Raw genomic sequence first — 21,461 nt, forward strand, 5'->3', positions numbered from 1 at the left:
GGACAGAGAAAAAAATGACAGAGAGGAGGAGGAGGAGCAGAGTACAGAGTGCGCCATAAAAAAGCCCCACCACCCAATTGATGACAAGTAGGATTTTTATTGAGTAGCTCTTCAGCCAATGAGGCTACAGTGCCGGGAAATACAGCAGTGAAACAGCACATAGCTCTGATGCTGGTGCTGATTTGCAGTGTGGTGAGAATGTTAATGTGCGTGTGTGTTTCTTTTCATTTCCCCCACTGATTAACTCAGCAGCACAGGCCCTACCACAACTCTTTTGTGTGTGTGTGTGTGTGTGTGTGTATGTGTGAGAGAGTGTGTGTGAAGAGGGCTTTTGGGAAGAGATCCCCAGGGGTGACTGCAGGGACTGAGCAGTTACAATAGGCTTAATTGTTTTCATAGGGGGTAAACCAAAAAACGATTAATCTTCAAGATAATACTTTTCCCCCTTTCTTCTAAGACCATATCTCAAGTGTCCTGCAGGTGCAACAGAGAGAAGTCCCTCGGTCTCTCGTTTTCAGGAGACCGCAGCCCTCTCCGATACAGGTAATGTGCACTTTCTTACTGTATGTACATGTTTGATGATCAGTGATGAATGCAGTGGTCTTGTATAATTTAGTCACGGCCATACCATGCCTCATTACAGTGCCTATCTAGAGGACTGCGGTGGGAGAAGGAAAGGCTCAGAGTAATTATAGAAGATGATAATATCTTCCCCAGTTGTAAATTCCTATGGTTTTAATGCACAGAGAGACACTTCAGGGAAAGGGAAGCTGCCAGAGAGGAACTTTCTCTCTCAGCATTGTGCCAAGTCCTCGTGCGTAGCTTCACACAGTGCTGCAGTATCATCTTACATAATAGTGGAAAATGTGTGTGAAAGAGTCGAACTTGGGATGGGGATATTCACGTTAGAAAACATTGAAACAACATATTTCACACCTTATGGATGCAATCCACTTCAGGTATGCTGATTAAACTGTAACCAGAGTGTTCGGTGGAGTGTGTTTTAGTCACAACTCAATGCTTTTCAAATGCCTTTTCAACATTGTTGCAATAAAACTGCTTTACCCGAGAGAAAATGACAAACAACCAATCCAGGTTCTATTAATCCATTGATATCAAGTTGATATAAGATTGACATAATGTTGATACAATTCTGTTAGATTGCTATCCTAACAGTTGGAGAACATGGAAGGTAGATAGTTGATCAAATGAGATTATGGCAGCAGTTTATTTATTCATCCTGAGAGGAACAGCCCTTTTCCAGTATTACGTACAATACAATGCTTGGAGAGGCACATGCAAGGTCAATTCTGCTGAACAAGCTATTCTGGAAGGGCCCATGCACTGAAGAGCTGCTACACTGTACCATCATGGTTTAAAAGTTATCGTAACTGTCAAAGCTAGGTTTCTCATACCAAATCAACCACATTGGCCCATTCCACCTAATGTAGCTTGTACCTGTAGGCGTTGCAGCATCACTGCCTGTGTTGACTGCGTATTCCACAAAAGCGTTAATTTTCTTGGGCTGATTTCAAAGTCTTCCGCATCAGCATCACTCTGAAGGGCGTTGTTTGTAAGGTGAAGTGGAACTCAGTGAAAATGCAGCAGTTTATAGATCTCATATCTGATAATAATATACAGTATAATATATTTCATTGAGCAGTCACTTTTGTCCAAAGCGACTAGGTCATGCGTGAATACATTTTATGTACGGGTGGTCCCGGGAATTGAACCCACTATCCTGGCATTGAAAGCGCCATGGTCTACCAACTGAGCTGAGCAATTCCATATTCCTTATAAGCATACCTTGGTCATGAGTCATAAGCATAAGGATAGAACATCTATATTACAAATCAAGATTAAGATGATTGTATTGAAAGGCAGCAACATCCACAGTGAGAAGTGAATATGTTTCCAAGATGCTATGGTGCTGTTGAGTTATCAGGTGATGTTCAGGCCTGTCAGTCCTCAGGGGCACTATGTGGACAGGACTGCCTGGACAGAGACTATCCTGGTTTAGATGCAGAGGAGTCCACCTCCTCTTGGCATAGCAGAGGTGATTCAGAGGAGCCACAGCCACACGCACATATAGTGGAATAGTGCTGAGTTGGCCACGTCATGAGGGAGGATACTGAGATACGTACCAGTGCCGATGGTGATAAGACCACTCGTTTATAAATCAATGAGATGGAGTCAGGGTTATTTTGGGTTGGTGGGGTAAGAGGGAGAGAAAAGTTTGGGGTTTAACTGGATTAAAATGGATGAACTTCAAAAGGGAAGATGCAACATTATAGTAAGGCCTGTAATTCAACTATATTTTTTGCAAGTTGAGGTCAATTGTTGTTTCTTTCCTACTCAACATAAAAATATACGTTAATAAATATTCCTGTATCTCCACAGGCCTCTATACAGTAGAACCTAAAAGGGTTATTCACGATGCTGTCTGTGTGGGTGGATCAATTCAGTTTGTCTGTGATGTGTATGCCGAGGAACTTAAAACTTACTACCCTCTCCACTACTGTTCTGTATGTGGATAGGGGGGTGTTCCCTCTGCTGTTTCCTGAAGTCCACAATCATCTCCTTAGTTTTGTTGACGTTGAGTGTGAGGTTATTTTCCTGACACCACACTCCGAGGGCCCTCACCTCCTCCCTGTGGGCCGTCTCGTCGTTGTTGGTAATCAAGCCAACCACTGTTGTGTCGTCCGCAAAATTACTCTTATCGTTCCCTTATGCCATTGTTTGTCCATCTCAATTGTCAGTAGAAACCATATTTGTTTAAGCAAGTCAGCCATATCAGCTATGTTTTTTTAAAAGGCAGCAAATGAGGCTGAATGAACTGTTTCACTGCCAGACAAGGCTCCGCTGATAGCCAGGTGTAGTGGTGGTAAGGATTCACTCCATGGTGCTGAAAAGAAAGCTCTGCTGTTGGGACAACTTTATGTATGCCCTAACAGTGTGTGCACCGAGTGTCACTGTCATAGTGAAATTCAGGTATTGTTAAGTACTGTGTTGTGGATTTGATGGCATGCATAAAAAAATGTTTTTGAGTCACATGCTAAAAGATTTACATGCTAAAATCAACACTGAAAAGCCTTGACACATGTTTCTGAGCTCCTCGCTCTCTCTCTTCAGGAGAGATGTTTTGTATGTTTTAGAGGAGTCTGCTTGATGGCTCATGAAATGGAATTGTGTAGTGCCCTATAATCCTTTTTGGGTGGAATTGGGATCCTCTCAAACAGTGACGGGTGCATCCATGTGTGTCTGTATGACTCTGATAGGCAATATAATGGTAAATCGGTGTTTATGTGTTGTGGTTTTGGAGGACAGTGATACAGTAGGATGTTCAGTCTCAGTGGGGTGTCTCATCAGATTGCCTTGCTTAATAAGTGGGAACAAAACGAAATTCTAAAATTATATTTCCCAGAAGACGCTACATCCTTAATGAGACATCTGGTGCACAGTGGGATGAGACTGATGATGTTTTCAATTGTGAGTCTGAAAACTATATTTTAGCCTGTGAAGTCTTCATGTGCCCATGGTAGACATTTCTGTAGCACTTTCTAGAAAGTACATACGTACTGTATAATGTTTTATAGTGTGCTAAAATTCTTGAAAGAACATGACCCCATGGCTCTCTTACACATGATAAACCAATTTAAGGCAACAATGTTTTTGTAAACCTGAAGCAGGTTTTGGACTAATGCATTGGCCTATTCTCAGTGGTGTAAAGTATTTAAGTAAAAATAATTTAATGTACTACTTAAGTCGTTTCTTGGGGTATCAGTACTTTACTATTTATATTTTTGACTACTTTTACTTCACTACATTCCTAAATAAAATAATGTACTTTTAACTCCATATATTTTCCCTGACACCCAAAAGTACTTGGATGGATGGATGGACAATACCTCCGGCGCCGACAGAGATGGCCGCCCCGCTTCGCGTTCCTAGGAAACTATGCAGTTTTTGTTTTACATGTTATTTCTTACATTAGTTCCCCAGGTCATCTTAGGTTTCATTACATACAGTCGAGAAGAACTACTGAATATAAGAGCAGCGTCAACTCACCATCAGTACGACCAAGAATATGACCTTCGCGAATCGGATCCTGTGTTCTGCCTTTCACCCAGGACAACGGAATGGATCCCAGCCGGCGACCCAAAAAACGACTTCGTAAAAGAGGGAAACGAAGCGGTCTTCTGGTCAGACTCCGGAGATGGGCATATCGTGCACCACTCCCTAGTATACTTCTCGCCAATGTCCTGTCTCTTGACAACAAGGTTGATGAAATCCGAGCAAGGGTAGCATTCCAGAGGGACATCAGAGACTGTAACGTTCTTTGCTTCACGGAAACATGGCTCACTGGAGAGACACTATCGGAGTCCGTGCAGCCAGCTGGTTTCTCCATGCATCGCGCCGACAGAAACAAACATCTTTCTGGTAAGAAGAGGGGCGGGGGCGTATGCCGTATGGCTAACGAGACGTGGTGTTGTCACAAAAACATACAGGAACTCAAGTCCTTCTGTTCACCTGATTTAGAATTCCTCACAATCAAATGTCGACTGCATTATCTACCAAGGAAATTCTCTTCGATTATAATCACAGCCGTATATATTCCCCCCCAAGCAGACACATCGATGGCTCTGAACAAACTTTATTTGACTCTTTGCAAACTGGAATCCATACATCCTGAGGCTGCATTCATTGTTGCTGGGGATTTTATCAAGGCTAATCTGAAAACAAGACTCCCTAAATTGTATCAGCATATCGATTGCGCAACCAGGGCTGGCAAAACCTTGGATCATTGCTATTCTAACTTCCGCGACACATATAAGGCCCCACCCTCCTTTCGGAAAAGCTGACCACGACTCCATTTAGTTGATCCCTGCCTACAGACAGAAACTAAAACAAGAAGCTCCCACGCTGAGGTCTGTCCAACGCTGGTCCGACCAATCTGATTCCACACTCCAAGACTGCTTCCATCACGTGGACTGGGATATGTTTCGTATTGCTTCGAACAACAACATTGACGAATACGCTGATTCGGTGTGCGAGTTCATTAGAACGTGCGTTGAAGATGTCGTTCCCATAGCAACGATTAAAACATTCCCAAACCAGAAACCGTGGATTGATGGCAGCATTCGCGTGAAACTGAAAGCGTGAAACACTGCTTTTAATCAGGGCAAGGTGACCGGAAATATGACCGAATACAAACAGTGTAGCTATTCCCTCCGCAAGGCAATCAAACAAGCTAAGCATCAGTATAGAGACGAAGTAGAATCTCAATTCAACGGCTCAGACGCAAGAGGTATGTTGCAGGGTCTACAGTCAATCACGGATTACAAAAAGAAAACCAGCCCCGTCATGGACCAGGATGTCATGCTCCCAGGCAGACTAAATAACTTTTTTGCCCGCTTTGAGGACAATACAGTGCCACTGACATGGCCTGCAACCAAAACATGCAGCCTCTCCTTCACTGCAGCCGAGGTGAGTAAAACAGTTAAACGTGATAACCCTCGCAATACTGCAGGCCCAGACGGCACCCCCAGCCGCGCCCTCAGAGCATGCGCAGACCAGCTGGCTAGTGTGTTTACGGACATATTCAATCAATCCCTATCCCAGTCTGCTGTTCCCACATGCTTCAAGAGGGCCACCATTGTTCCTGTTCCCAAGAAAGCTAAGGTAACTGAGCTAAATGACTACCGTCCCGAAGCACTCACTTCCGTCATCATGAAGTGCTTTGAGAGACTAGTCAAGGACCATATCACCTTCACCCTACCTGACACCCTAGACCCACTCCAATTTGCTTACCGCCCAAATAGGTCCACAGACGATGCAATCTCAACCACACTGCACACTGCCCTAACCCATCTGGACAAGAGGAATACCTACGTGAGAATGCTGTTCATCGACTACAGCTCGGCATTTAACACCATAGTACCCTCCAAGCTCGTCATCAAGCTCGAGACCCTGGGTCTCGACCCCGCTCTGTGCACCTGGGTACTGGACTTCCTGACGGGCCGCCCCCAGGTTGTGAGGGTAGGCAACAACATCTCCACCCCGCTGATCCTCAACACTGGGGCCCCACAAGGGTGCGTTCTGAGCCTTCTCCTGTACTCCCTGTTCACCCACGACTGCGTGGCCACGCACGCCTCCAACTCAATCATCAAGTTTGCGGACGACACAACAGTGGTAGGCTTGATTACCAACAACGACGAGTCGGCCTACAGGGAGGAGGTGAGGGCCCTCGGAGTGTGGTGTCAGGAAAATAACGTCACACTCAACGTCAACAAAACTAAGGAGATGATTGTGGACTTCAGGAAACAGCAGAGGGAACACCCCCCTATCCACATACAGAACAGTAGTGGAGAGGGTAGTAAGTTTTAAGTTCCTCGGCATACACATCACAGACAAACTGAATTGATCCACCCACACAGACAGCATCGTGAAGAAGGCGCAGCAGCGCCTCTTCAACCTCAGGAGGCTGAAGAAATTTGGCTTGTCACCAAAAGCACTCACAAACTTCTACAGATGCACAATCGAGAGCATCCTGGCGGGCTGTATCACCGCCTGGTACGGCAACTGCTCCGCCCACAACCGTAAGGCTCTCCAGAGCGTAGTGAGGTCTGCACAACACATCACCGGGGGCAAACTACCTGCCCTCCAGGACACCTACACCGCCCGATGTTACAGGAAGGCCATAAAGATCATCAAGGACAACAACCACCCGAGCCACTGCCTGTATCACTAGCCACTTTAACTATGCCACTTTGTTTACATACTCATCTCATATGTATATACTGTACTCGATACCATCTACTGTATCTTGCCTATGCTGCTCTGTACCATCACTCATTCATATATCTTTATGTACATATTCTTTATCCCCTTACACTTGTGTGTATAAGACAGTAGTCTTGGAATTGTTAGTTAGATTACTTGTTGGTTATTACTGCATTGTCGGAATTAGAAGCACAAGCATTTCGCTACACTCGCATTAACATCTGCTAATCATGTGTATGTGACAAATACAATTTGATTTGATTTGATTTGACTTCCCTCTCAAAGTTGCTGTGTCGCTGTCTTTGTATCATGTGATACTCTCACGAACACATCTGTTGTACACGTTTGCTCTAGGACAGCCATAAGCATCACAAGACTTGTCTGAAGGTAGCCCGGTACCAGTTTTTAAAAAATCAATGGAAGTCTACTGGATATGGAAGTGGTTTAAATACAGTACCAGTCAAAAGTTTGGACACACCTACTCATTCAAAGGTTTTTCTTTATTTTTACTATTTTATATGATAATAGTGAATACATCATATAACACATATGGGATCATGGAGTAACCAACAAATTCTTAAAACAAATCAAAATATATTTTAGATTCTTCAAAGTAGCTACCCTTTGCCAGCTTTCAAACAATTGGCATTCTCTCAACCAGCTTAACCTGGAATGCTTTTCCAACAGTCTTGAATGAGTTCCCAAACATGTTGAGCACTTGTTGGCTGCTTTTCCTTCACTCTGCAGTCCAACTGTCATGACTTCTGCCGAAGTCGGTCCCTCTCCTTGTTTGGGCGGCGTTCGGCGGTCGACTTCACCTCCCTTATAGCCACCGCTGATCAAATTTTCATTATCCATTTGTTTTGTTTTTGTTTTACACACCTGATTTCAATCCCACAATTACTTGTTCATTATTTAACCCTCTGTTCCCATGGTTTTTTGTGAGTGATTGTTTAATGTATTTTCGATCTGTCATGGTGTGCGTGTATTTGTTACTTTTGAAAGATTTGTGGAATATGTGTGGGTAGCTGGACAGGTAGGATGACTGACAGTGAAGGTGAACAGGTGGTCACGTGTTTGGTGACAGAGGAATGGATGAGACTGAGGCAGGAATTCCTTTAACCATAAAGTGGTATATTTACTGAGTAGTGTGGATTAATGGATGCACAGAACTTCTGGATCAGATGGAGTTAAGGAAGAGAAAGCAGCGAGATCAGTCGATGGCAATTTCCTCCTTTTATGGAGTTGAGATCTGTCGGACATTTCTACCTGACCTAACTAAAGCGCCCCTGGCCCAGCTGAGTAAATGGCAATGAATTAAAGGATTATTCCACCAACTCCGTGGGCCTTTTCTACAGCCACCCCGGAAATTTGTTAAATTCCACACTTTTCAAAAGGCTCATTGCTCCCCGTCCTCTGTCATCTCAGGGAGAGGAATTAGTCGGGCAACTGGCCGGATATATGTCCGGTTCTTCACCTGGATCTCCTCTGATCTAACACAACCATCGGTCCCAGGCATGGTCTTAGTTATACGGCCCACCGGCCAGGAGGCAAGAGGCAGCTGAGGGTCCACCATCATTACTACTTGGCCAGTTTCTAGGCTGGCCATTTCTGTCCACCATTTCCCACTGTGCTGTAGACTTGGTAGCTAATCCCGAATGAATCGGGCCCAAAAATGGTCAGCTAAGATTTGGCTGTGTCGCCACCGGCGTCTGCCTACGAGGTTGGTATCAGCATACATGGCTTGAGGAAGTGACGCATCTCGGCGTCCCATCAAGAGCATATTCGGTGTAACCGGATTGGGGTCAGCGATGTCTGCAGAGAGATATCCCAAGGGTTTGGAGTTCAGAATCCCTTCCACCTCTATCAGGACGGTCCTCAAGACAGTTTCAGTGACAGTTTGGTCCCCTAGTACGACTCGTAAGGCCGTCTTTACAGATTTGATCTCTCGCTCCCATGTCCCTCCAAAATGAGGAGCGCCTGGAGGGTTAAATTTGAATGAGATTTGTTGGTCCATCAGCTGATCCTGGAGGCTGGGTTCCACGGCTTGGAAGGCTTCCTCCAACCTGGCTTCTCCTGCCTTGAAGTTTGTACCTCTGTCAGCCAGGATCTCGTAGGGTTTCCCCCGTCGGGAGTTAAACCGCCGTAGGGCCATGAGGAAGGCTTCAGTATCCAAACTCTCCAGTAGGTCCAGGTGGACACATCTGCTTGTCAAACACTTGAATAGAATGCCCCAGCGCTTTTCCACACGATGACCTAACTTGATCATCAAGGGGCCAAAGCAATCTACTCCTGTTGACCAGAAGGGTGGTTTAAGGAGGCGCAAGCGAGAAGGGGGTAAATCTGCCATTTTGGGCACCGTAGCTCCGGCCCGCCATCTCTGACATTCTACGCAGGCGTATTGGTGCTTACGAATGGCTCCTCATCCTCCAATTATCCAGTACTTCCGCCTCATCTCCCCATAGACCCTCTCTGGCCCTGGGTGGAGAAGCCTCTCATCAAAACTCTTGATGAGGAGCCTAGTAAGAGGGTGTCTGGAGTCAAGGATAATTGGGTGGATAGCATCTGGGTCCAAAACCTCTGCTTGGCTCAGCCTCCCTCCGACTCTGATCACTCCAAGGATTGGATCATATTCCGGGGCAAGAGAGAGAAGATGGCTGTCATTAGCCACTTCCCTACCGGCTTTCAGAGCTTTTAACTCCTCAGGGAAGCTAACCGCTTGTGCTTGCTGGAGGAGCAGCATCCCAGCCGCAAGGGAGGTGGGTATAGAAGCCACCCAATCTGAGGTCTGGTTTGTGGGGGTGATCAGATCCGGCAGTGTTTGGGATTGTGTTAGGTCAGGGAGAGCCGTTGTTGGTTCCGAAGAAATGCTGTAGCATTGGGCGGACCTCCTTAACTCATGAGCTTCAGTTGGTTGCGGAGGGGCCGTACGCCTGGGGGCTGTCTGCCACTCGTTCTCTGGTTGGGACAAGAATGGTGTTCCCAAGCTCCAGCGATGGGGTTGAGCCAGTTCCTGAAGGGTTTTACCTCTAGGAATGTCATCAGCAGGATTGTTTATGCTATCAACATACCTCCAGTCCTGGACTTCTGTTATGTCTTGGATTTCCTCAATGCGAGTTCCGACGAACACCTTATACCTGCAGGACTCCGACTTGAGCAAGGTCAATACAGTGGTCAAATCACTCCAGTAGATGACCCTTGGTGGTTGAGGATGAAGCCTTTCTTGCTTTAGGCTTAGCTCCTGGATATTTCCTTTGTTCCAAGACCTTTCCCTCAGCTGCTCTCTCCTCCTCCCTTCTTCCTTCCAGTGGAGACAATTCTCTCCTCTCCGCCTCCATTTCCTTTCCACCTGTCTTTGGTTCAGTCATCATCCAGCTCGAAGGACCATTGAAAGATTAGTGGAATCTGTGTGGGTAGCTGGACAGGTAGGATGACTGACAGTGAAGGTGAACAGGTGGTCACGTGTCAGGTGACAGAGGAATGCATGAGACTGAGGCAGGAATTCCTTTAACCATAAAGTGGTATATTTACTGAGTAGTGTGGATTCACGGACGCACAGAACTTCTGGATCAGATGGAGTTAAGGAAGAGAAAGCAGCGAGATCAGGCGATGGCAATTTCCTCCTTTTATGGAGTTGAGATCTGTCGGACATTTCCACCTGACCTAATTAAAGCGCCCCTGGCCCAGCTGAGTAAATGGCAATGAATTAAAGGACTATTCCACCAACTATGTGGGCCTTTTCTACAACTTTGTACATTTGATATTTTGAGTAAAAGTACGTTGATTACTCATATCTACTGTCCTGCGCCTGACTCTCTACACCAGCTACACATAGGATCCATTACACCAACTCATCCCAAACCACCTCAATTGGGTTGAGGTCGGGTGATTGTGGAGGCCAGGTCATCCGATGCAGCACTCCATCACTCTCCTTCATGGTCAAAGCCCTTACACAGCCTGGTGGTGTGTTGTCCTGTTGAAAAAAACAAATGATAGTCCTATTAAGCGCAAACCAGATGAGATGGCATATCTCTGCAGAATGCTGTGGTAGCCATGCTGGTTAAGTGTGCCTTGAATTCTAAATAAATCACAGACAACACCCACCACCAAAGGACCAAGCAGTGTGGTAACGGGCAGCAGCAGCGATTTCAGGACTCCTGGACATGGGAGGAGGTTCCGGATAGCAAGGGACCTTGGGCACAGGCTGGAGAGTATCGCCGCCCCAAGGCAGAGCTGGAGGCAGCGAAAGCCGAGAGGCGGTGGTATGAGGAGGCAGCACGGCACCGCGGTTAGAAGCCAGAGAGGCAGCCCCAAATATTTATTGGGGGTGGCACACGGGGAGTGTGGCTAAGTCAGGTAGGAGACCTGAGCCAACTCCCTGTGCTTACCGTGGAGAGAGAGGCACCGAGCAGGCACCGTGTTATGCCGTGATTCGCACGGTGTCCCCGGTGCGGTACATGGCAGCGCCTCGTATCGGCCAGGCTAGAGTGGGCATCGAGTCAGGTGCCATGAAGCCGGCTCAGCGCATCTGGTCTCCAGTGCGTCTCCTCGGGCCGGGGTGCATGGCACCAGTCCTGTCGCATGGTGTCCCCGGTTCGCCAGCATAGCCCTATTCCACCTCGCCGCACTGGCCTGGCTACGGAGAGAATTCAGCCAGGTAGGGTTGGGTAGGCTCGGTGCTCAAGACCTCCAGTGCGTCTTCACGGTCCGGTCTATCCGGTGCCACCTCCACGCACCAGCCCTCCGGTGACAGCCCCTCGCACCAGGCTGTCTTTCCGTCTCCTCCCTACAGGTGCTCCCACCTGCCCAGCGCTGTCAGAGTCTCCCATCTGTCCTGAGCTGCCAGAGTCTCCCGTCTGTCCTGAGCTGCCAGAGTCTCCCTTCTGTCCTGAGCTGCCAGAGTCTCCCGTCTGTCCTGAGCTGCAAGAGTCTCCCGTCTGTCCTGAGCTGCCAGAGCCTCCCGTCTGTCCTGAGCTGCCAGAGTCTCCCGTCTGTCCTGAGCTGCCAGAGTCGCCCGTCTGTCAGGAGCTGCCAGAGTCCAAAATGGACTCGTTGTTTTAAAAAAAAAATTAAATACAAATTAAAAGCTGAAATGTCTTGAGTCAATAAGTATTCAACTGCTTTGCTATGGCAAGCAAATAAGTTCAGGAGTAAAAATGTCCTCAACAAGTCACAAAACAAGTCACAAAAGTTGCATGGACTCACTCTGTGTGCAATAATAGTGTTTAGCATATTAATTATGACTACCTCATGTCTGTACTCAATTATCTGTAAGGTCCCTCAGTCGATGACAAAATTTACCCAAATTTACCCACTGGATTTTTGTTTTAGATTCCGTCTCTCACAGTTGAAGTGTACCTATGATAAAAAGTACAGACCTCTACATGCTTTGTAAGTAGGAAAACCTGCAAAATTGGAAGTGTATCAAATACTTTTTCTCCCCACTGAATAGTGTAATTTGGGGCAAATTAATATGTTTGATGAGAGCCTGGACAGTGACTGTGTAGGCCTGCATCTCTTATCCTCTCTGTGTTTGTTTTCCTAACTGTTAGAGCCATACACTGCCTATGTTGTATGTTGTATGATAGCAGAGTTAGAAGCTAAATAGATGAGAGAGGAGGATGTATACCTGAGTATTCTCATAGCTGAGTTAAGTCCACATCAGCACGAACTCTGCTGATTTAGGTGGGCTACTATTGCAGAAAGGGCTTCCCCCTCCCTGTCCTTTACTACATCTGATTTGGTGCATGAGGGGGGGGAGGTAATATCTCATTAAAGTTTCATCAATGATGTGTGAAACCATGATTAAGTGATTGAACAATGCATGCAGCCGTGTAAAAGGACAAAGTGCAATCGAAAACGGTATCATATAACATTGACCCTCTTCTGATACATAAAAGGACAGTTCAACACTACCGTTCCCTATGGCTCAGAAACCAGACCTTCTCTTCCAGACTGGTGCATCACTACAATGTGAGTACAAAGCAGTAGCGGTGCGTGTGTAAAATCACTGGGAAGCCAGACAGAAAAGCCATATTACAACCCCTGTTGTGATAATTGCATTGTTTGCTCTATAACCTGTTAGTTCATATGCCCTGTGACAGTGATGTATAGGCAGACAGTCTGAGACAATAAGGAGACACAGTAGCAGAATAAATTCAACCACACCTTTGTTTCAGCACAAAACCGGAGAGCAGCCTCTGTCCAGTGAAGTCCACAAAACATATTGCGTATGACAAACAGTTACATGACCTAGAGCATGGCCAAGCACGTTAATGGCAACGTCTAGCTACGTCTAGCTACATATTGAACTTCCATCCTCTCAGGCCAGGAGCACAACGTATGAATTGATGGTTAGATCAGAATCGTCGTTATAACCATTGGCCAGTATGGAGAATTAAGTAAAACCACGAAGTCCAAATCCTTATCTCCATCCATGTCTAATTTAGGAAAGGGACAATTTTTGCTAGCTAGCTAGCCACCGGAGGACAACAACACAACTAGATGCCACAATTCAAGTTGTTTGTCAATGACAAATGCGTTCATTGCGATTTGATTTGACGGCAAATCCAAAATGGCATTCCTTTTTTTTGGTGCGCCAGGACCATTCACAGTTTAGCCCAACCAGTTAAGCTCAATGCTGATTGGCTATTATTTTATACCTTTTTTATCAAAAGGAGGCCAATTGCTCACTGGCTTCCCTTGCACTGAATGCTACGGGCGGCAACAATGTCATTCTCTTTTGGACCTGACAGCATCAGATAGATGGCCTACACATACAAGGACAGAGTGGAGTTGTTTCACTTGCTCGCATGCTTTCTCCGGTGAGATACATTCAACCTCTTGTAAATTTAATGAAAATTATGAAACACAGAGACAAAATGTAGCACCATCATACATAATCTCTTCAAATTATTTAGTGGGATTGAGAATGTATCCATTCTATATTGAATGTTGTTAAGAAAATGTACTATGTCCTGAACAGGGACAGCTTGAAGAGACAGTGAGAATATTCTGCTTCTGTGAGGGAATGCTGAGAATCAGCCTTCCTTAATGATGCCAATGTCTCTTCCACTCTCGTCCTAATGGTGAGCCTTGGGGATCTGCTGTAGTAGAAAATAAAATATGCCTTTTTTTATTGACACATCTCAGGTTCTAGAACATGATCATCACATTTCCTTTTTGGTCCTAAATTTTGTTTGGTTTATATAAGTTCCTAAAACATGATTCAGGCCCCCTGCTGATGATGTAACTGCTGATGCAGGTGCCTTGTTTTGCAACATTAGATGATTCAGTCTAATGGTTCTCCAGTAACCTTAGAAATACCAACAAATCACATTAAAACACTTACATTTTCAAATCTATTAAAATCTGCACTGAAATTGTTGAGAGGGCAGAGAAAATGGGGTGCAACAAGATCGGTTAATTTGTCAGTGAACTTGTGTCCCTTATGGATGGCCTATCCCTCAGTGCTCAGTCAAGCTGCCCCAGATCCGTTGAATGGGGAAACACGCTCTGCTCTCTGTGTAGGTTGATGAATTAAGACTGAGCTCTCTCTCTCTCCTCTATCTTCTCCCCTAGTCGGTCTCTAACTGTTTCAACAAACCAGCACTATTCGGTCAAGCTATTGTAGGTACCAGCAGTAAGCAAAAAAAAGATATATAGCTGTGAGCAGCAATGAACGGGGTTCACATGATGAAAGAAAGGACACAAGATCAGTTGGATAACTAAGCAAGCAATCTATCATGTAGGAACTATTTTTATTTATGTGCAATCAGTGAAAGCATCTTTCAATACCACAAGGATTATGCAAGTGAAGTTTAGTCTAGTGCTGTAATTGTAATTTTGTCCTATGGTTCATGAGAAGATTGTTGAAGTATTTTTCACATATTTGAGCATATTAGCACATTTGCTCATATGAATCTACTGCAGTGTTTCCCCAACTCGGTCCTCGGGACCCCACGTTTAGTTTTATAGCCTATCACTACACAGGTTATTCAATTAATCAAAGCTTGAGGATTAGTTGATTATTTGAATCAGCTGAATCAAATGTGCACCCTAGGACCGAGTTTGGGAAAGACTGATCTACTTGTATAATGTGGCCATCTTTGAATGCATCAACATTATTTTCTCAAACTCTTTAAAGACTTTTGTGAAGAGTCCAAATATCAGTCCATGAGAATAATATTTTTGGGGGATTATTCTAAGCATTAGCATTGCATAGTCAAAAAAGTGAATTGGTAATAGTGTCCTCATTTTTTAAGACATCAATGCCAAACTTATGTGGTTCATCATGGTAATGTTTTGGATGGCCCTAAACAGATTCAAGTTGATAGGCAATTTTGGAGTGATTTATAAAGTATGTAAAATGGACTCTTACAATCAGATTTCCTGATTTATAAATAAATCAGCCTTCTATTAACCTCTAGCGACGAGCAATCCCGTATCTGGGAGCGTAATCATAGCCTCAAGCGCATTACCATAACAATGTTTCCTATTCATGAAAATCGCAAATGAAATGAAATAAATATATTCAAACACCAAGCTTAGCCTTTTGTTAACAACACTGTCATCTCAGATTTTCAAAATATGCTTTTCAACCAAAGCTACACAAGCATTTGTGTAAGAGTATTGATAGCCTAGCATAGCATTAAGCCTAGCATTCAGCAGGCAACATTTTCACAAAAACAAGAAAAGCATTCAAATAAAATAATTTACCTTTGAAGAACTTCGAATGATTTCAATGACGAGACTCTCAGTTAGATAGCAAATGTTCATTTTTTCCCCAAAATATTATTTGTTTTGTTCATCACGTTTGGCTAAGAAAAGACCGGAAAATTCAGTCACTACAACGCCAAACTTTTTTTCCAAATTAGCTCCATAATATGGACAGAAACATGGCAAACGTTGTTTAGAATCAACTCTCAAGGTGTTTTCACATATCTATTCGATAATATAATCAGTCGTGACAGTTGGTTTCTCATCAGAAGCAAACGGAAAAATACTGCAGCTGGAGATTACACAATAATTGCAACGGAGGACACCAAGTGACCACCTGGTAGATGTAGTCTCTTATGGTCAATCATCCAATGATATGCCTACAAATACGTCAATGCTGTCGACATCTTGGGGAAGCGACAGAAAGCCTAAGCTCATTCGTGGCCCATTCACAGCCATATAAGGAGTCATTGGCATGAGGCGGTTTCAAAAAATGCGGCACTTCCTGATTGGATTTTTATCTGGGTTTCGCCTGTAACACCAGTTCTGTGGCACTCACAGACAATATCTTTGCAGTTTTGGAAACGTCAGAGTGTTTTCTTTCCAAAGCTGTCAATCATATGCATAGTCAAGCATCTTTTCGTGACAAAATATCTTGTTTAAAACGGGAACGGTTTTCATCCAAAAATTAAAATAGCGCCCCCTATATCCAAGAAGTTAACTAACCCTCAGCGTTTCTTAAACTTAGTTAAGAGATGTACCATGGACCTACATACTGGATTTATGGTTCATGAGAATATGCTTTCAAAGGTTTTCTAGAATTTTCTTGATGGAGGAAAATCTATCCAGAGACCTTATGGGTCCTTGAGGCAACTTTTTTCAGCATGAGGAAATACACCTACATAAAAAGTTTCAACTCTTTAGGTCAAACGTGGTGAAGGATATGAGGATTTAAGTGAGACCGCTTCAAACAGAGCCCACTATAGGCCAATCGGTAGCTTTCATTTTGAACCCCTAATGAGCTTTGCTGTGAACCCCTAATGAGTGTGTGTGTGTGTATGTGTGTATGTGTGTGTTTAAAAGAGAGAGAGTGAGAGAGATACAGAGGGAGTGAGAGAGTGGCTGTATAAGAGTGTGCATGAGAGGGAGGGCATGTGCGCAAGAGAGAGAGAGACAGAGAGAAAGAAAGAAAGTGGAGTGTGTTTGTGCATGTGAGAGAGAGACAGAGTATCTGTAAGAGAGAAAGGGGAGGGGGAGGGGGGAGTAAGAGCAGCCAAGAGGGTAAGAAATGAGAAAGACTTCAAAACGTCTGACTGGCCTAATTTGAGTAACCTTCAGCGGTGTTGGAAAGACACTGTAGAGGAGACAGAGGCTCTGCGGTGGTGATGGGACAGAAGGACTGTGAGACTGTGTCCAGGGGGAAGCCATGTACTTAGGTTACAGTCATCCTCTCACAGTGACAGATCCTGTCCCAAGACATTAACAATCTATAATAATAGTACTGAATATGAATCATGCTCATAATCATTTCCCATCTGTAATCCTTGACCCAACTGATTTATTTACTGGAGGCAACTATTTTTTTAAATCTGAAATGTGACTTCTTCCAATGGTTTTGGTTAGTTTGTTTTGATATCATTAGTGTCCAGTTTTTTGAGTAAGTATTTTGACTAGCTTTATCCAACCTGGATAGTAAATATAAGGCTGCTATATCAGGTTTGAAATACAGTAACTATAATGTTAACACTTCTAAATAACATTGGAGTGGGTGGTAAGGCACATTATACATGATCTAGATTAATATCATAAAGGGGTAGAAGATAATGGTGTATTTTGCAAGCCCAAATAACTTATTGTAAATTGTCATGGCATGCATTATTTAAAATGTCTGGTCTGGCACAACATATTTGATTGACTCCACAGGGTAGTCCACTTTTAGATCTGTGACATTACTGTTGGCTCTGTTCCCTGTCTTTCAATGTATCTTGAAGATCGCAACTGCAGACAAGCACAGGAACATATTTTATTTTCAGCCCCGGGTCCTTGTCATGTAATAAATTGTGTCACTCACATTTTGCTGTCCTTGCCTTTGTACGTCTGGATGTCAGGCTGCTGAAATGACATTTTTGATCTAACACTTTCTGATTTTCCTCTGTGCTTGCGCTAGCATTTTTTACTACAAAAAATACATAATTTGCATAGTTGCCAACATGCCACAGAAAGACTTGCGATTGGACATAATCTGTATAGGCATTGTAGTTGGCACAACCACAGCCTCAGCAGACAAACAAACGTTCCCACAACATAAGATAACGTTCCCTTAAGAGTCTCATTAGGTCATTAACTAATGTTTTCATATGAATATTCCTGTGATTTTCAAGGAATGCTTCCAAGAGACTGTTCCCTAATGTCTAATAGAAATGAACCAGAATGTGGTTAACATGTTCTCAGAATTTAAGATATCATGGGAACGTTGCGAGACCATTCATGTGTCCAGTTCTCTGGCGGTTAGGAGAATATTCCAATCAACTTTACACCAAACATAAACAGAACATAGTTGCCATATTCTCAGAGTACAGTATTTTTGTCCTAGACACGTTAAATGAGAACATTCCTGTGTCCAGTTCTCTGTGGGTTAGGAGAATATTCCATCAACGTCCCACCAAACATACTCAGAACAGAACATATGTCACGGCTTTCGTTGTGGGAAGGAGGAGCGGACCAAAATGCAGCGTGGTTGTTACTCATTTTATTTTAATAAAGAAACTATACACGATGAAACTAACAAAATAACAAATGTGCGAAAACCGAAAACACCCCTATCTGGTGCAAAACACAGAGACAGGAACAATCACCCACAAACACACAGTGAAACCTAGGCTACCTAAATATGGTTCCCAATCAGAGACAATGACTAACACCTGCCTCTGATTGAGAACCATATCAGGCCAGACATAGAAATAGACAAACAAGACATCCAACATAGAATGCCCACTCAGATCACACCCTGACCAACCAAAACATAGAAACATACAAAGTAAACTATGGTCAGGGTGTGACAACATATAAATGTTCTCGACCCTTTTCATTGGAATGTTCCAAGAAGATTTGTGTCATGTTTCATTACACATCACATCTAGTTACTGAATAAATTAGCGCCCTGATTGATTAACCACTGATCCATGCATAGCTTTTTGTCTGTTAGCAAGGTTAGGAATACTCATACACACTGTTAACCTGTTGCGTCGCGCAATCCCGGATCCGGGATTCTATTTATAGCCTCAAGCTCATTAGCATAACGCAACGTTAACTATTCATGAAAATCGCAAATGAAATGAAATAAATATATTTGCTCTCAAGCTTAGACTTTTGTTAACAACACTGTCATCTCAGATTTTCAAAATATGCTTTTCAACCATAGCTAAACAAGCATTTGTGTAAGAGTATTGATTGCTAACATAGCTATAAGCCTAGAATTCAGCCAGCAACATTTTCACAAAAACAAGAAAATAATTCAAATAAAATAATTTACCTTTGAAGAACTTCAGATGTTTTCAATGAGGAGACTCTCAGTTAGATAGCAAATGTTCAGTTTTTCAAAAAAATATTATTTGTGTAGGACAAATCGCTCCGTTTTGTTCACGTTTGGCTATGAAAAAAACCTGTTTAGAGTTATAGCCTCAAGCTCATTAGCATAATGTAACGTTAATGATTTCTGAAAATCGCAAATAAAATGAAAATAATGCGCCTGCTCTAAAGCTTAGCCTTTTCTTAACAACACTGTCATCTCAGATTTTCAAAATATGCTTTTGAACCATCGCTATTCACTAATTTGTGTAAGAGTATGCTAAGCCAGCTTAGCATTTTGAGTAGCATTTAGCACGCAACATTTTCACAAAAACCAGATAACCAAATAAATAAAATAATTTACCTTTGAAGAGCTTCGGATGTTGTCAATGAGGAGACTCTCAGTTACATAGCAAATGTTCAGTTTTTCCTGAAAGCATCTTTGTGTAGGAGAAATCGCTCCGTTTTGTACATCACATTTGGCTACCGAAACGAACCGAAAATTCAGTCACCAACAACGTCAAACTTTTTCCGAATTAACTCCATAATATCGACCGAAACATGGCAAACGTTGTTTGGAATCAATCCTCAAGGTGTTTTTTCACATATCTCTTCATTGATATATCGTTCGTGGAAGCCTGCTTTCTTCTCTGAATTCCATGGAAAAATACTTGCAGCTGAGGTTTGCGCACCAATTTCGGCACAGGACACCGGGCGGACACCTGGTAAATGTGGTCTCTTATGGTCAAACTTCCAATGATATGCCTACAAATACGTCACAATGCTGCAGACACCTTGGGGAAACGACAGAAAGGGCAGACTCATTCCTCTCGCATTCACAGCCATATAAGGAGACAATGGAAAACGGAGCCTCAAAAATCCTGCTCATTTCCTGGATGCCGTTTCATCTTGGTTTTGCCTGTAGCTCACGTTCTAGGGCACGCACAGAAAATATCTTTGCAGTTCTGGAAACGTCAGAGTGTTTTCTTTCCAAAGCTACCAATTATATGCATAGTCGAGCATCTTTTTGTGACAAAATATTGCGCTTAAAATGGGAACGTCTTTTTATCCAAAAATGATATAGCGCCCCTAGAGTTTCAAGAGGTTTTAACAACTTACATATTTGACACACATGATTACATTGTGAATGTTTATTTAAACAGTAACTATTACACAAAATGTCCTCAGCTGGGATTAGAACTCAGAACCTCTTGGTTCATGGTATTCCGAGCTTCCTGCTACACCACCATGTTGATGTCAGGTATGAGTTAATCTGCTTGTTCTCTCATCATTGATTCTAATGACTTATTTCAGCAGATTAAGGACTTTCAGAAAGGTTGTCTAATGTTGTTGGGGCATATTAACCTGTTTTCATGAAACTTCCTGATTCACTGACCAATACAGTTGAAGTCGGAAGTTTACATACACTTAGGTTGGAGTCATTAAAACTTTTCAACCACTCCACAAATTCCTTGTTAACAAACTATAGTTTTGGCAAGTCGGTTAGAACATCTACTTCGTGCATGACACAAGTAATTTTTCCAACAATTGTTTACAGACAGATTATTTCACGTATAATTCACTGTATCACAATTCCAGGTGGGTCAGAAGTTTGCATAGACAAATTTGACTGTGCCTTTAAACAGCTTGGAAAATTCCAGACAATGTCATGGCTTTAGAAGCTTCTGAATGGCTAATTCACATCATTTGAGTCAATTGGAGGTGTAGCTGTGGATGTATTTCAAAGACTACCTTTAAACTCAGTGCCTCTGCTTGATTTCATGGGCAAATCAAAAGAAATCAACCAAGACCTCAGAAAGAAATTTTTTAGACCTCCACAAGTCTGGTTCATCCTTGGGAGCAATTTCCAAACGCCTGAAGGTACCACGTTCATCTGTGCAAACAAAAGTAGGCAACTATAAATGGCATGGGACCACACAGCTGTCATACTGCTCAGGAAGGAGACGTGTTCTGTCTCCTAGAGATGAAGGTACTTTTGTGCGAAAAGTGGTACAACATAACTGTGACTCTCCTCATCACCGGTCTTGGCCCACTTAGACCTCCCAAGCACCACCCTTGTCACGTGCGACACCTCTGCAGTTGTTGTAGGAGCAGTGCTGTCCCAGCTACAAAAGGAAAGGAAAGACAGATCGGCTTATCCTCCCGAGCCCCCAGCCCCACAGAGCAGAGATATTCTGTGGGTGACCATGAAGCTCTAGCATGCGTCTAGTCATGTGAAAGGTGGCACATTTACCTATACGGATGTGCATTTACACGTCAGATAGACAACCAAGTGCTCACCACCCTTCTGGCCACATCTGGCACAGAACACAAACCCTGCCGCCTCTACTGCTGGTCGGACCGTCTGCAGCTCTACAACTTCCGCCTCCAGT

The 21,461-nt window shown here is 43.6% G+C and overlaps 1 protein-coding gene across 3 annotated transcripts in view; it reads left to right on the plus strand.

Moving 5' to 3' along the window:
- The first annotated feature begins 200 nt into the window (after nt 1-200).
- Nucleotides 201-21,461, plus strand: part of LOC135542288 (synaptotagmin-2-like) — an 83,493-nt gene continuing 62,232 nt past the window's right edge. For 2 of the 3 annotated variants that reach the window (XM_064969146.1, XM_064969150.1), the window contains exon 1: nt 201-543. The gene's annotated coding sequence lies outside the window, so the exon portion shown is untranslated. Of the gene's footprint in view, nt 544-903; nt 960-21,461 lie in introns of those variants that run through there. The other variant, XM_064969149.1, reaches the window with a different exon arrangement.

This window comes from Oncorhynchus masou, chromosome 6, assembly GCF_036934945.1.
Source record: "Oncorhynchus masou masou isolate Uvic2021 chromosome 6, UVic_Omas_1.1, whole genome shotgun sequence".
Lineage (NCBI taxonomy): Eukaryota > Metazoa > Chordata > Actinopteri > Salmoniformes > Salmonidae > Oncorhynchus > Oncorhynchus masou.